Source organism: Colletes latitarsis, unplaced genomic scaffold (genome assembly GCF_051014445.1).
Source record: "Colletes latitarsis isolate SP2378_abdomen unplaced genomic scaffold, iyColLati1 scaffold0013, whole genome shotgun sequence".
In the NCBI taxonomy this organism is placed as follows: domain Eukaryota; kingdom Metazoa; phylum Arthropoda; class Insecta; order Hymenoptera; family Colletidae; genus Colletes; species Colletes latitarsis.
The window spans coordinates 838,699-853,265 of record NW_027488368.1 but is presented as its reverse complement, the minus strand read 5'-3'; positions in this window follow the sequence as shown (position 1 = coordinate 853,265).

The window sequence follows — 14,567 nt, the reverse complement described above, 5'->3', positions numbered from 1 at the left end:
TTTTCTGGTTTGGATCACGTAGTAATGTGGTACCACACTGAAACGGTCAATTAAACCTGGTTTCGATCAATATTTTAGAGAATAATTCATGTTAGGTCAAGGTTAGGTCTGGGATTTGCTCTCATCAGGCTCATTCTTTCGCATATTTCTCATACTTCATGGCTAGATCCTGGGCTGCTTCTGGATTGCATCACGTAGTCATGTAGTACCACACTGAAACAGTCAATGAAACCTGGTTTCCATCAATATTTTAGCGGACAACGCATGTTAGGTCTAGGTTAGCCCTGGAAATTACACTCATCAGACTCATACTTTCGCATTCTTCACATACTTGTTGAACTGATCCTGGGTTTTTTCTGGTTTGGATCACGTAGTATTGTGGTACCACACTGAAACAGTCAATGAAACCTGGTTTCCATCAATATTTTAGAGGACAGCGCATGTTAGGCCTAGGTTAGGCCTGGGATTTTCACTCATCAGACTCATACTTTCGCATTTTTCACATACTTGTTGAACGGATCCTGGGGTTTTTCTGGTTTGGATCACGTAGTAATGTGGTACCACACTGGAACGGTCAATTAAACCTGGTTTCGATCAATATTTTAGAGGATAACGCTAGTTAGGTCTGGGATAGGTCTGGGATTTGCCCTCATCAGGCTCATACTTTCGCATTCTTCACATACTTGTTGAACGGATCCTGGGTTTTTTCTGGTTTGGATCACGTAGTAAAGTGGTACCACACTGAAACATTCAATGAAACCTTGGCTGGATAAATATTTTAGAGGTTAACGCATCTTAGGTCTGGGTTAGGTCTAAGATTTGCCCTCATCAAGCTCATTCTTTCGCATATTTCTCATACTTGATGGCTAAATCCTGGGTTTTTTCTGGTTTGGATCACGTAGTAATGTGGTACCACACTGAAACAGTCGATTAAACCTGCTTTCGATCAATATTTTAGAGGATAACGCAAGTTAAGTCTGGGATTGGTCTGGGAATTGACCTCATCAGACTCATACTTTCGCACACTTCACATACTTGTTGAACAGATACTGGGTTTTTTCTGGTTTGGATCACGTAGTAGTGTGGTACCACACTGAAACAGTCCATTATACCTGGTTTGGATCAATATTTTAGAGGATAACGCATGTTAGGTCTAGGTTAGGCCTGGGATTTTCACTCATCAGACTCATACTTTCGCATTCTTCACGTACTTGTTTGAACGGATCCTGGGTTTTTTCTGGTTTGGATCACGTAGTAATGTGGGACCACACTGAAACAGTCAATTAAACCTGGTTTCGATCAATATTTTAGAGAATAATTCATGTTAGGTCTAGGTCAGGTCTGGGATTTGCTCTCATCATGCTCATTCTTTCGCATATTTCTCATACTTGATGGCTAGATCCTGGGCTTCATCTGGATTGCATCACGTGGTAATGAAGTACAACACTGAAACAGTCGATTAAACCTGGTTTCGATCAATATTTTAGAGGATAACGCAAGTTAGGCCTGGGATAGGTCTGGGATTTGACCTCATCAGACTCATACTCTCGCACACTTCACATACTCCTTGAACAGATCCTGGGTTATTTTCTGGTTTGATCACATAGTAATGTGGTGCCACACTGAAACAGTCGATTAAACCAGGTTTCGATCTATATTTTAGAGGACAACGCATGTTAGGTCTAGGTTAGATCTGGGATTTTCACTCATCAGACTCATACTTTCGCATTCTTCACATACTCGTTGAACGGATCCTGGGTTTTTTCTGGTTTGGATCACGTAGTAATGTGGTACCACACTGAAACAGTCGATTAAACCTGGTTTCGATCAATATTTTTGAGGATAACGCAAGTTACGTCTGGGATAGGTCTGGGATTTAACCTCATCAGACTCATACTTCCGCACACTTCACATACTCCTTGAACAGATCCTGGGTTATTTTCTGGTTTGGATCACACCGTAATGTAGTACCACACTGAAACAGTCAATGAAACCTGGTTTCCATCAATATTTTATAGGACAACGCAAGTTAGGTCTAGGTAAGGCCTGAGATTTTCACTGATCAGGCTCATACTTTCGCATTCTTCACATACTTGTTGAACAGATCCTGGGGTTTTTCTGGTTTGGATCACGTAGTAATGTGGGACCACACTGAAACAACCAATTAAACCTGGTCTTGATAAATATTTTAGAGGATAACGCATGTTAGGTCTGGGCTAGGTCTAGGATTTGCCCTCATCAGGCTCATACTTTCGCATATTTCTCATACTTCAAGGCTAGACCCTGGGCTGTTTCTGGATTGTATCACGTAGTAATGTGGTACCACGCTGAAACAGTCAATTAAACCTGGTTTCGATCAATATTTTAGAGGATAACGCAAGTTACGCCTGGGATAGGTCTGGGATTTGCCCTCATCAGGCTCATACTTTCGCATTCTTCACATACTTGTTGAACGGATCCTGGGTTTTTTCTGGTTTGGATCACGTAGTAATGTGGTACCACACTGAAACAGTCAATGAAACCTGGTTTCAATCAATATTTTAGACGACAACGCAAGTTAGGTCTAGGTAAGGCCTGAGATTTTCAATGATCGGACTCATACTTTCGCATTTTTCACATACTTGTTGAACGGATCCTGGGGTTTTTCTGGTTTGGATCACGTAGTAATGTGGTACCACACTGGAACGGTCAATTAAACCTGGTTTCGATCAATATTTTAGAGGATAACGCTAGTTAGGTCTGGGATAGGTCTGGGATTTGCCCTCATCAGGCTCATACTTTCGCGTTTTTCACATACTTGTTGAACAGATCCTGGGTTTTTTCTGGTTTGGGTCACGTAGTAGTGTGATACCACACTGAAACAGTCGATTAAACCTGGTTTCGATCAATATTTTAGAGGATAACGCATGTTAGGTCTAGGTTAGCCCTGGGAATTACACTCATCAGACTCATACTTTCGCGTTTTTCACATACTTGTTGAACGGATCCTGGGTTTTTTCTGGTTTGGATCACGAAGAAATGTGGTACCACACTGAAACAGTCCATTAAACCTGGTTTCGCTCAATATTTTAGAGGATAACGCATGTAAGGTCTAGGTTAGGTCTGGGATTTGCTCTCATCAGGCTCATTCTTTCGCATATTTCTCATACTTGATGGCTAGATCCTGGGCTGTTTCTGGATTGTATCACGTAGTAATGTGGTACCACGCTGAAACAGTCAATTAAACCTGGTTTCGATCAATATTTTAGAGGATAACGCAAGTTACGCCTGGGATAGGTCTGGGATTTGCCCTCATCAGGCTCATACTTTCGCGTTTTTCACATACTTGTTGAACGGATCCTGGGTTTTTTCTGGTTTGGATCACGTTGTATTGTGGTACCACACTGAAACAGTCAATGAAACCTGGTCTCCATCAATATTTTAGAGGACAGCGCATGTTAGGTCTAGGTTAGGCCTGGGATTTTCACTCATCAGACTCATACTTTCGCATTCTTCACATACTTGTTGAACGGATCCTGGGTTTTTTCTGGTTCGGATCACGTAGTAATGTGGTACCACACTGAAACATTCAATGAAACCTGGTCTGGATAAATATTTTAGAGGTTAACGCATCTTAGGTCTGTGTTAGGTCTAAGATTTGCCCTCATCAGGCTCATTCTTTCGCATATTTCTCATACTTGATGGCTAGATCCTGGGTTTTTTCTGGTTTGGATCACGTAGTAATGTGGTACCACACTGAAACAGTCGATTAAACCTGCTTTCGATCAATATTTTAGAGGATAACGCAAGTTAAGTCTGGGATTGGTCTGGGAATTGACCTCATCAGACTCATACTTTCACACACTTCACATACTCGTTGAACAGATCCTGGGTTATTTTCTGGTTTGGATCACATAGCAATGTGGTACCACACTGAAACAGACGATTAGACCAGGTTTCGATCAATATTTTTGAGGATAACGCATGTTAGGTCTAGGTTAGGCCTGGGATTTTCACTCATCAGACTCATACTTTCGCATTCTTCACATACTTGTTGAACGGATCCTGGGTTTTTTCTGGTTTGGATCACGTAGTAATGTGGGACCACACTGAAACAGTCAATTAAACCTGGTTTCGATCAATAGTTTAGAGAATAATTCATGTTAGGTCTAGGTTAGGTCTGGGATTTGCTCTCATCAGGCACATTCTTTCGCATATTTCTCAAACATGATGGCTAGATCCTGGGCTTTTTCTGGTTTGCATCACGTAGTAATGTGGTACCTCACTGAAACTTTCAATTAAACCTGGTCTTGATAAATATTTTAAAGGCTAACGCATGTTAGGTCTGGGTTAGGTCTAGGATTTGCCCTCATCAGGCTCATACTTTCGCATATTTCTCATACTTCATGGCTAGATCCTGGGCTTTTTCTGGATTGCATCACGTAGTAATGAAGTACAACACAGAAACAGTCGATTAAACCTGGTTTCGATCAATATTTTAGAGGATAACGCAAGTTAGGCCTGGGATAGTTCTGGGATTTGACCTCATCAGACTCATACTTTCGCACACTTCACATACTCCTTGAACAGATCCTGGGTTATTTTCTGGTTTGATCACGTAGTAATGTGGTGCCACACTGAAACAGTCGATTAAACCAGGTTTCGATCTATATTTTAGAGGATAACGCATGTTAGGTCTAGGTTAGATCTGGGATTTTCACTCATCAGACTCATACTTTCGCATTCTTCACATACTCGTTGAACGGATCCTGGGTTTTTTCTGGTTTGGATCACGTAGTAATGTGGTACCACACTGAAACAGTCGATTAAACCTGGTTTCGATCAATATTTTTGAGGATAACGCAAGTTAGGTCTGGGATAGGTCTGGGATTTAACCTCATCAGACTCATACTTTCGCACACTTCACATACTCCTTGAACAGATCCTGGGTTATTTTCTGGTTTGGATCACACAGTAATGTAGTACCACACTGAAACAGTCAATGAAACCTGGTTTCCATCAATATTTTAGAGGACAACGCAAGTTTGGTCTAGGTAAGGCCTGAGATTTTCACTGATCAGGCTCATACTTTCGCATTCTTCACATACTTGTTGAACAGATCCTGGGTTTTTTCTGGTTTGGATCACGTAGTAATGTGGGACCACACTGAAATAATCAATTAAACCTGCTCTTGATAAATATTTTAGAGGATAACGCATGTTAGGTCTGGGTTAGGTCTAGGATTTGCCCTCATCAGGCTCATACTTTCGCATATTTCTCATACTTCAAGGCTAGACCCTGGGCTGTATCTGGATTGTATCACGTAGTAATGTGGTACCACGCTGAAACAGTCAATTAAACCTGGTTTCGATCAATATTTTAGAGGATAACGCAAGTTAGGTCTGGGATAGGTCTGGGATTTGCCCTCATCAGGCTCATACTTTCGCGTTTTTCACATACTTGTTGAACAGGTCCTGGGTTTTTTCTGGTTTGGGTCACGTAGTAGTGTGATACCACACTGAAACAGTCGATTAAACCTGGTTTCGATCAATATTTTAGAGGATAACGCATGTTAGGTCTAGGTTAGCCCTGGGAATTACACTCATCAGACTCATACTTTCGCGTTTTTCACATACTTGTTGAACGGATCCTGGGTTTTTTCTGGTTTGGATCACGTAGTATTGTGGTACCACACTGAAACAGTCAATGAAACCTGGTCTCCATCAATATTTTAGAGGACAGCGCATGTTAGGTCTAGGTTAGGCCTGGGATTTTCACTCATCAGACTCATACTTTCGCATTCTTCACATACTTGTTGAACGGATCCTGGGTTTTTTCTGGTTTGGATCACGTAGTAATGTGGTACCACACTGAAACAGTCAATGAAACCTGGTTTCAATCAATATTTTAGACGACAACGCAAGTTAGGTCTAGGTAAGGCCTGAGATTTTCAATGATCGGACTCATACTTTCGCATTTTTCACATACTTGTTGAACGGATCCTGGGGTTTTTCTGGTTTGGATCACGTAGTAATGTGGTACCACACTGGAACGGTCAATTAAACCTGGTTTCGATCAATATTTTAGAGGATAACGCTAGTTAGGTCTGGGATAGGTCTGGGATTTGCCCTCATCAGGCTCATACTTTCGCGTTTTTCACATACTTGTTGAACAGATCCTGGGTTTTTTCTGGTTTGGGTCACGTAGTAGTGTGATACCACACTGAAACAGTCGATTAAACCTGGTTTCGATCAATATTTTAGAGGATAACGCATGTTAGGTCTAGGTTAGCCCTGGGAATTACACTCATCAGACTCATACTTTCGCGTTTTTCACATACTTGTTGGACGGATCCTGGGTTTTTTCTGGTTTGGATCACGAAGTAATGTGGTACCACACTGAAACAGTCCATTAAACCTGGTTTCGCTCAATATTTTAGAGGATAACGCATGTAAGGTCTAGGTTAGGTCTGGGATTTGCTCTCATCAGGCTCATTCTTTCGCATATTTCTCGTACTTGATGGCTAGATCCTGGGTTTTTTCTGGTTTGGATCACGTAGTAATGTGGTACCACACTGAAACAGTCGATTAAACCTGGTTTCGATCAATATTTTAGAGGATAACGCAAGTTAGGTCTGGGATTGGTCTGGGAATTGACCTCATCAGACTCATACATTCACACACTTCACATACTCGTTGAACAGATCCTGGGTTATTTTCTGGTTTGGATCACGTAGTAATGTGGGACCACACTGAAATAATCAATTAAACCTGCTCTTGATAAATATTTTAAAGGCTAACGCATGTTAGGTCTGGGTTAGGTCTAGGATTTGCCCTCATCAGGCTCATACTTTCGCATATTTCTCATACTTCATGGCTAGATCCTGGGCTTTTTCTGGATTGCATCACGTAGTAATGAAGTACAACACTGAAACAGTCAATTAAACCTGGTTTCCATCAATATCTTAGAGGACAACGCAAGTTAGGTCTGGGATAGGTCTTGGATTTGCCCTCATCAGGCTCATACTTTCGCGTTTTTCACATACTTGTTGAACAGATCCTGGGTTTTTTCTGGTTTGGATCACGTAGTAGTGTGGTACCACACTGAAACAGTCCATTATACCTGGTTTGGATCAATATTTTAGAGGATAACGCATGTTAGGTCTAGGTTAGGCCTGGGATTTTCACTCATCAGACTCATACTCTCGCATTCTTCACATACTTGTTTGAACGGATCCTGGGTTTTTTCTGGTTTGGATCACGTAGTAATGTGGGACCACACTGAAACAGTGAATTAGACCTGGTTTCGATCATTATTTTAGAGAATAATTCATGTTAGGTCTAGGTCAGGTCTGGGATTTGCTCTCATCATGCTCATTCTTTCGCATATTTCTCATACTTGATGGCTAGATCCTGGGCTTCTTCTGGATTGCATCACGTGGTAATGAAGTACAACACTGAAACAGTCAATTAAACCTGGTTTCCATCAATATCTTAGAGGACAACGCAAGTTAGGTCTGGGATATGTCTGGGATTTGCCCTCATCAGGCTCATACTTTCGCGTTTTTCACATACTTGTTGAACGGATCCTGGGTTTTTTCTGGTTTGGATCACGAAGTAATGTGGTACCACACTGAAACAGTCCATTAAACCTGGTTTCGCTCAATATTTTAGAGGATAACGCATGTAAGGTCTAGGTTAGGTCTGGGATTTGCTCTCATCAGGCTCATTCTTTCGCATATTTCTCGTACTTGATGGCTAGATCCTGGGTTTTTTCTGGTTTTGATCACGTAGTAATGTGGTACCACACTGAAGCAGTCGATTAAACCTGGTTTCGATCAATATTTTAGAGGATAACGCAAGTTAGGCCTGGGATAGGTCTGGGATTTGACCTCATCAGACTCATACTTTCGCAACACTTCACATACTCCTTGAACAGATCCTGGGTTATTTTCTGGTTTGGATCACATAGTAAAGTGGTACCACACTGAAACAGTCAATTAAACCTGGTTTCGATCAATATTTTAGAGAATAATTCATGTTAGGTCTATGTTAGGTCTGGGATTTGCTCTCATCAGGCTCATTCATTCGCATATTTCTCATACATGTTGAACAGATCCTCGGTTTTTTCTGGTTTGGATCACGTAGTAATGTGGGACCACAGTGAAACAAACAATTAAACCTGCTCTTGATAAATATTTTAGAGGATAACGCATGTTAGGTCTGGGTTAGGTCTAGGATTTGCCCTCATCAGGCTCATAATTTCGCATATTTCTCATACTTCAAGGCTAGATCCTGGGCTTTTTCTGGATTGCATCACGTAGTAATGAAGTACAACACTGAAACAGTCAATTAAACCTGGTTTCCATCAATATCTTAGAGGACAACGCAAGTTAGGTCTGGGATAGGTCTTGGATTTGCCCTCATCAGGCTCATACTTTCGCGTTTTTCACATACTTGTTGAACAGATCCTGGGTTTTTTCTGGTTTGGATCACGTAGTAGTGTGGTACCACACTGAAACAGTCCATTATACCTGGGTTGGATCAATATTTTAGAGGATAACGCATGTTAGGTCTAGGTTAGGCCTGGGATTTTCACTCGTCAGACTCATACTTTCGCATTCTTCACATACTTGTTTGAACGGATCCTGGGTTTTTTCTGGTTTGGATCACGTAGTAATGTGGGACCACACTGAAACAGTCAATTAAACCTGGTTTCGATCAATATTTTAGAGAATAATTCATGTTAGGTCTAGGTCAGGTCTGGGATTTGCTCTCATCATGCTCATTCTTTCGCATATTTCTCATACTTGATGGCTAGATCCTGGGCTTCTTCTGGATTGCATCACGTGGTAATGAAGTACAACACTGAAACAGTCGATTAAACCTGGTTTCGATCAATATTTTAGAGGATAACGCAAGTTAGGCCTGGGATAGGTCTGGGATTTGACCTCATCAGACTCATACTTTCGCACACTTCACATACTCCTTGAACAGATCCTGGGTTATTTTCTGGTTTGATCACGTAGTAACGTGGTGCCACACTGAAACAGTCGATTAAACCAGGTTTCGATCTATATTTTAGAGGATAACGCATGTTAGGTCTAGGTTAGATCTGGGATTTTCACTCATCAGACTCATACTTTCGCATTCTTCACATACTCGTTGAACAGGTCCTGGGTTTTTTCTGGTTTGGATCACGTAGTAATGTGGGACCACACTGAAACAATCAATTAAACCTGGTCTTGATAAATATTTTAGAGGATAACGCATGTTAGGTCTGGGTTAGGTCTAGGATTTGCCCTCATCAGGCTCATACTTTCGCATATTTCTCATACTTCAAGGCTAGACCCTGGGCTGTATCTGGATTGTATCACGTAGTAATGTGGTACCACGCTGAAACAGTCAATTAAACCTGGGTTCGATCAATATTTTAGAGGATAACGCAAGTTAGGTCTGGGATAGGTCTGGGATTTGCCCTCATCAGGCTCATACTTTCGCGTTTTTCACATACTTGTTGAACAGGTCCTGGGTTTTTTCTGGTTTGGGTCACGTAGTAGTGTGATACCACACTGAAACAGTCGATTAAACCTGGTTTCGATCAATATTTTAGAGGATAACGCATGTTAGGTCTAGGTTAGCCCTGGGAATTACACTCATCAGACTCATACTTTCGCGTTTTTCACATACTTGTTGAACGGATCCTGGGTTTTTTCTGGTTTGGATCACGTAGTATTGTGCTACCACACTGAAACAGTCAATGAAACCTGGTCTCCATCAATATTTTAGAGGACAGCGCATGTTAGGTCTAGGTTAGGCCTGGGATTTTCACTCATCAGACTCATACTTTCTCATTCTTCACATACTTGTTGAACGGATCCTGGGTTTTTTCTGGTTTGGATCACGTAGTAATGTGGTACCACACTGAAACAGTCAATGAAACCTGGTTTCAATCAATATTTTAGACGACAACGCAAGTTAGGTCTAGGTAAGGCCTGAGATTTTCAATGATCGGACTCATACTTTCGCATTTTTCACATACTTGTTGAACAGATCCTGGGTTTTTTCTGGTTTGGGTCACGTAGTAGTGTGATACCACACTGAAATAGTCCATTAAACCTGGTTTCGCTCAATATTTTAGAGGATAACGCATGTAAGGTCTAGGTTAGGTCTGGGATTTGCTCTCATCAGGCTCATTCTTTCGCATATTTCTCGTACTTGATGGCTAGATCCTGGGTTTTCTCTGGTTTGGATCACGTAGTAATGTGGTACCACACTGAAACAGTCGATTAAACCTGGTTTCGATCAATATTTTAGAGGATAACGCATGTTAGGTCTAGGTTAGCCCTGGGAATTACACTCATCAGACTCATACTTTCGCGTTTTTCACATACTTGTTGAACGGATCCTGGGTTTTTTCTGGTTTGGATCACATAGTAATGTGGTACCACACTGAAACAGTCGATTAGACCAGGTTTCGATCAATATTTTTGAGGATAACGCATGTTAGGTCTAGGTTAGGCCTGGGATTTTCACTCATCAGACTCATACTTTCGCATTCTTCACATACTTGTTGAACGGATCCTGGGTTTTTTCTGGTTTGGATCACGTAGTAATGTGGGACCACACTGAAACAGTCAATTAAACCTGGTTTCGATCAATAGTTTAGAGAATAATTCATGTTAGGTCTAGGTTAGGTCTGGGATTAGCTCTCATCAGGCACATTCTTTCGCATATTTCTCAAACTTGATGGCTAGATCCTGGGCTTTTTCTGGATTGCATCACGTAGTAATGTGGTACCACACTGAAACTTTCAATTACACCTGGTCTTGATAAATATTTTAAAGGCTAACGCATGTTAGGTCTGGGTTAGGTCTAGGATTTGCCCTCATCAGGCTCATACTTTCGCATATTTCTCATACTTCATGGCTAGATCCTGGGCTTTTTCTGGATTGCATCACGTAGTAATGAAGTACAACACTGAAACTGTCAATTAAACCTGGTTTCCATCAATATCTTAGAGGACAACGCAAGTTAGGTCTGGAATAGGTCTTGGATTTGCCCTCATCAGGCTCATACTTTCGCGTTTTTCACATACTTGTTGAACAGATCCTGGGTTTTTTCTGGTTTGGATCACGTAGTAGTGTGGTACCACACTGAAACAGTCCATTATACCTGGTTTGGATCAATATTTTAGAGGATAACGCATGTTAGGTCTAGGTTAGGCCTGGGATTTTCACTCATCAGACTCATACTTTCGCATTCTTCACATACTTGTTTGAACGGATCCTGGGTTTTTTCTGGTTTGGATCACGTAGTAATGTGGGACCACACTGAAACAGTCAATTAAACCTGGTTTCGATCAATATTTTAGAGAATAATTCATGTTAGGTCTAGGTCAGGTCTGGGATTTGCTCTCATCATGCTCATTCTTTCGCATATTTCTCATACTTGATGGCTAGATCCTGGGCTTCTTCTGGATTGCATCACGTGGTAATGAAGTACAACACTGAAACAGTCAATTAAACCTGGTTTCCATCAATATCTTAGAGGACAACGCAAGTTAGGTCTGGGATATGTCTGGGATTTGCCCTCATCAGGCTCATACTTTCGCGTTTTTCACATACTTGTTGAACGGATCCTGGGTTTTTTCTGGTTTGGATCACGAAGTAATGTGGTACCACACTGAAACAGTCCATTAAACCTGGTTTCGCTCAATATTTTAGAGGATAACGCATGTAAGGTCTAGGTTAGGTCTGGGATTTGCTCTCATCAGGCTCATTCTTTCGCATATTTCTCGTACTTGATGGCTAGATCCTGGGTTTTTTCTGGTTTTGATCACGTAGTAATGTGGAACACACTGAAGCAGTCGATTAAACCTGGTTTCGATCAATATTTTAGAGGATAACGCAAGTTAGGCCTGGGATAGGTCTGGGATTTGACCTCATCAGACTCATACTTTCGCAACACTTCACATACTCCTTGAACAGATCCTGGGTTATTTTCTGGTTTGGATCACATAGTAAAGTGGTACCACACTGAAACAGTCAATTAAACCTGGTTTCGATCAATATTTTAGAGAATAATTCATGTTAGGTCTGGGATTTGCTCTCATCAGGCTCATTCTTTCGCATATTTCTCATACATGTTGAACAGATCCTCGGTTTTTTCTGGTTTGGATCACGTAGTAATGTGGGACCACAGTGAAACAAACAATTAAACCTGCTCTTGATAAATATTTTAGAGGATAACGCATGTTAGGTCTGGGTTAGGTCTAGGATTTGCCCTCATCAGGCTCATACCTTCGCATATTTCTCATACTTCAAGGCTAGATCCTGGGCTTTTTCTGGATTGCATCACGTAGTAGTGAAGTACAACACTGAAACAGTCAATTAAACCTGGTTTCCATCAATATCTTAGAGGACAACGCAAGTTAGGTCTGGGATAGGTCTTGGATTTGCCCTCACCAGGCTCATACTTTCGCGTTTTTCACATACTTGTTGAACAGATCCTGGGTTTTTTCTGGTTTGGATCACGTAGTAGTGTGGTACCACAATGAAACAGTCCATTATACCTGGTTTGGATCAATATTTTAGAGGATAGCGCATGTTATGTCTAGGTTAGGCCTGGGATTTTCACTCGTCAGACTCATACTTTCGCATTCTTCACATACTTGTTTGAACGGATCCTGGGTTTTTTCTGGTTTGGATCACGTAGTAATGTGGGACCACACTGAAACAGTCAATTAAACCTGGTGTCGATCAATATTTTAGAGAATAATTCATGTTAGATCTAGGTCAGGTCTGGGATTTGCTCTCATCATGCTCATTCTTTCGCATATTTCTCATACTTGATGGCTAGATCCTGGGCTTCTTCTGGATTGCATCACGTGGTAATGAAGTACAACACTGAAACAGTCAATTAAACCTGGTTTCCATCAATATCTTAGAGGACAACGCATGTTAGGTCTGGGATATGTCTGGGATTTGCCCTCATCAGGCTCATACTTTCGCAACACTTCACATACTCCTTGAACAGATCCTGGGTTATTTTCTGGTTTGGATCACATAGTAAAGTGGTACCACACTGAAACAGTCGATTAAACCAGGTTTCGATCAATATTTTAGAGGATAACGCATGTTAGGTCTAGGTTAGGCCTGGGATTTTCACTCATCAGACTCATACTTTCGCATTCTTCACATACTTGTTGAACGGATCCTGGGTTTTTTCTGGTTTGGATCACGTAGTAATGTGGGACCACACTGAAACAGTCAATTAAACCTGGTTTCGATCAATATTTTAGAGAATAATTCATGTTAGGTCTAGGTTAGGTCTGGGATTTGCTCTCATCAGGCTCATTCTTTCGCATATTTCTCGTACTTGATGGCTAGATCCTGGGTTTTTTCTGGTTTGGAACACGTAGTAGTGTGGTACCACACTGAAACAGTCGATTAAACCTGGTTTCGATCAATATTTTAGAGGATAACGCAAGTTAGGCCTGGGATAGGTCTGGGATTTGACCTCATCAGACTCATACTTTCGCAACACTTCACATACTCCTTGAACAGATCCTGGGTTATTTTCTGGTTTGGATCACATAGTAAAGTGGTACCACACTGAAACAGTCGATTAAACCAGGTTTCGATCAATATTTTAGAGGATAACGCATGTTAGGTCTAGCTTAGGCCTGGGATTTTCACTCATCAGACTCATACTTTCGCATTCTTCACATCCTTGTTGAACGGATCCTGGGTTTTTTCTGCTTTGGATCACGTAGTAAAGTGGTACCACACTGAAACATTCAATGAAACCTGGTCTGGATAAATATTTTAGAGGGTAACACATCTTAGGTCTGGGTTAGGTCTAAGATTTGCCCTCATCAGGCTCACAGTTTCGCGTTTTTCACATACTTGTTGAACAGATCCTGGGTTTTTTCTGGTTTGGATCACGAAGTAGTGTGGTACCACACTGAAACAGTCAATGAAACCTGGTTTCCATCAATATTTTAGAGGATAACGCATGTTAGGTCTAGGTTAGGTCTGGGATTTGCTCTCATCAGGCTCATTCCTTCGCATATTTCTCATACTTGATGGCTAGATCCTGGGCTTTTTCTGGATTGCATCACGTAGTAATGTAGTACCACACTGAAACAGACAATGAAACCTGGTTTCCATCAATATTTTAGAGGACAACGCATGTTAGGTCTAGGTAAGGCCTGAGATTTTCTTGATCAGACTCATACTTTCGCATTTTTCACATACTTGTCGAACGGATCCTGGGTTTTTTCTGGTTTGGATCACGTAGTAATGTGGTACCACACTGAAACGGTCAATTAAACCTGGTTTCGATCAATATTTTAGAGAATAATTCATGTTAGGTCAAGGTTAGGTCTGGGATTTGCTCTCATCAGGCTCATTCTTTCGCATATTTCTCATACTTCATGGCTAGATCCTGGGCTGTTTCTGGATTGTATCACGTAGTAACGTGGTACCACGCTGAAACAGTCAATTAAACCTGGTTTCGCTCAATATTTTAGAGGATAACGCATGTTAGGTCTGGGATAGGTCTAGGATTTGCCCTCATCAGGCT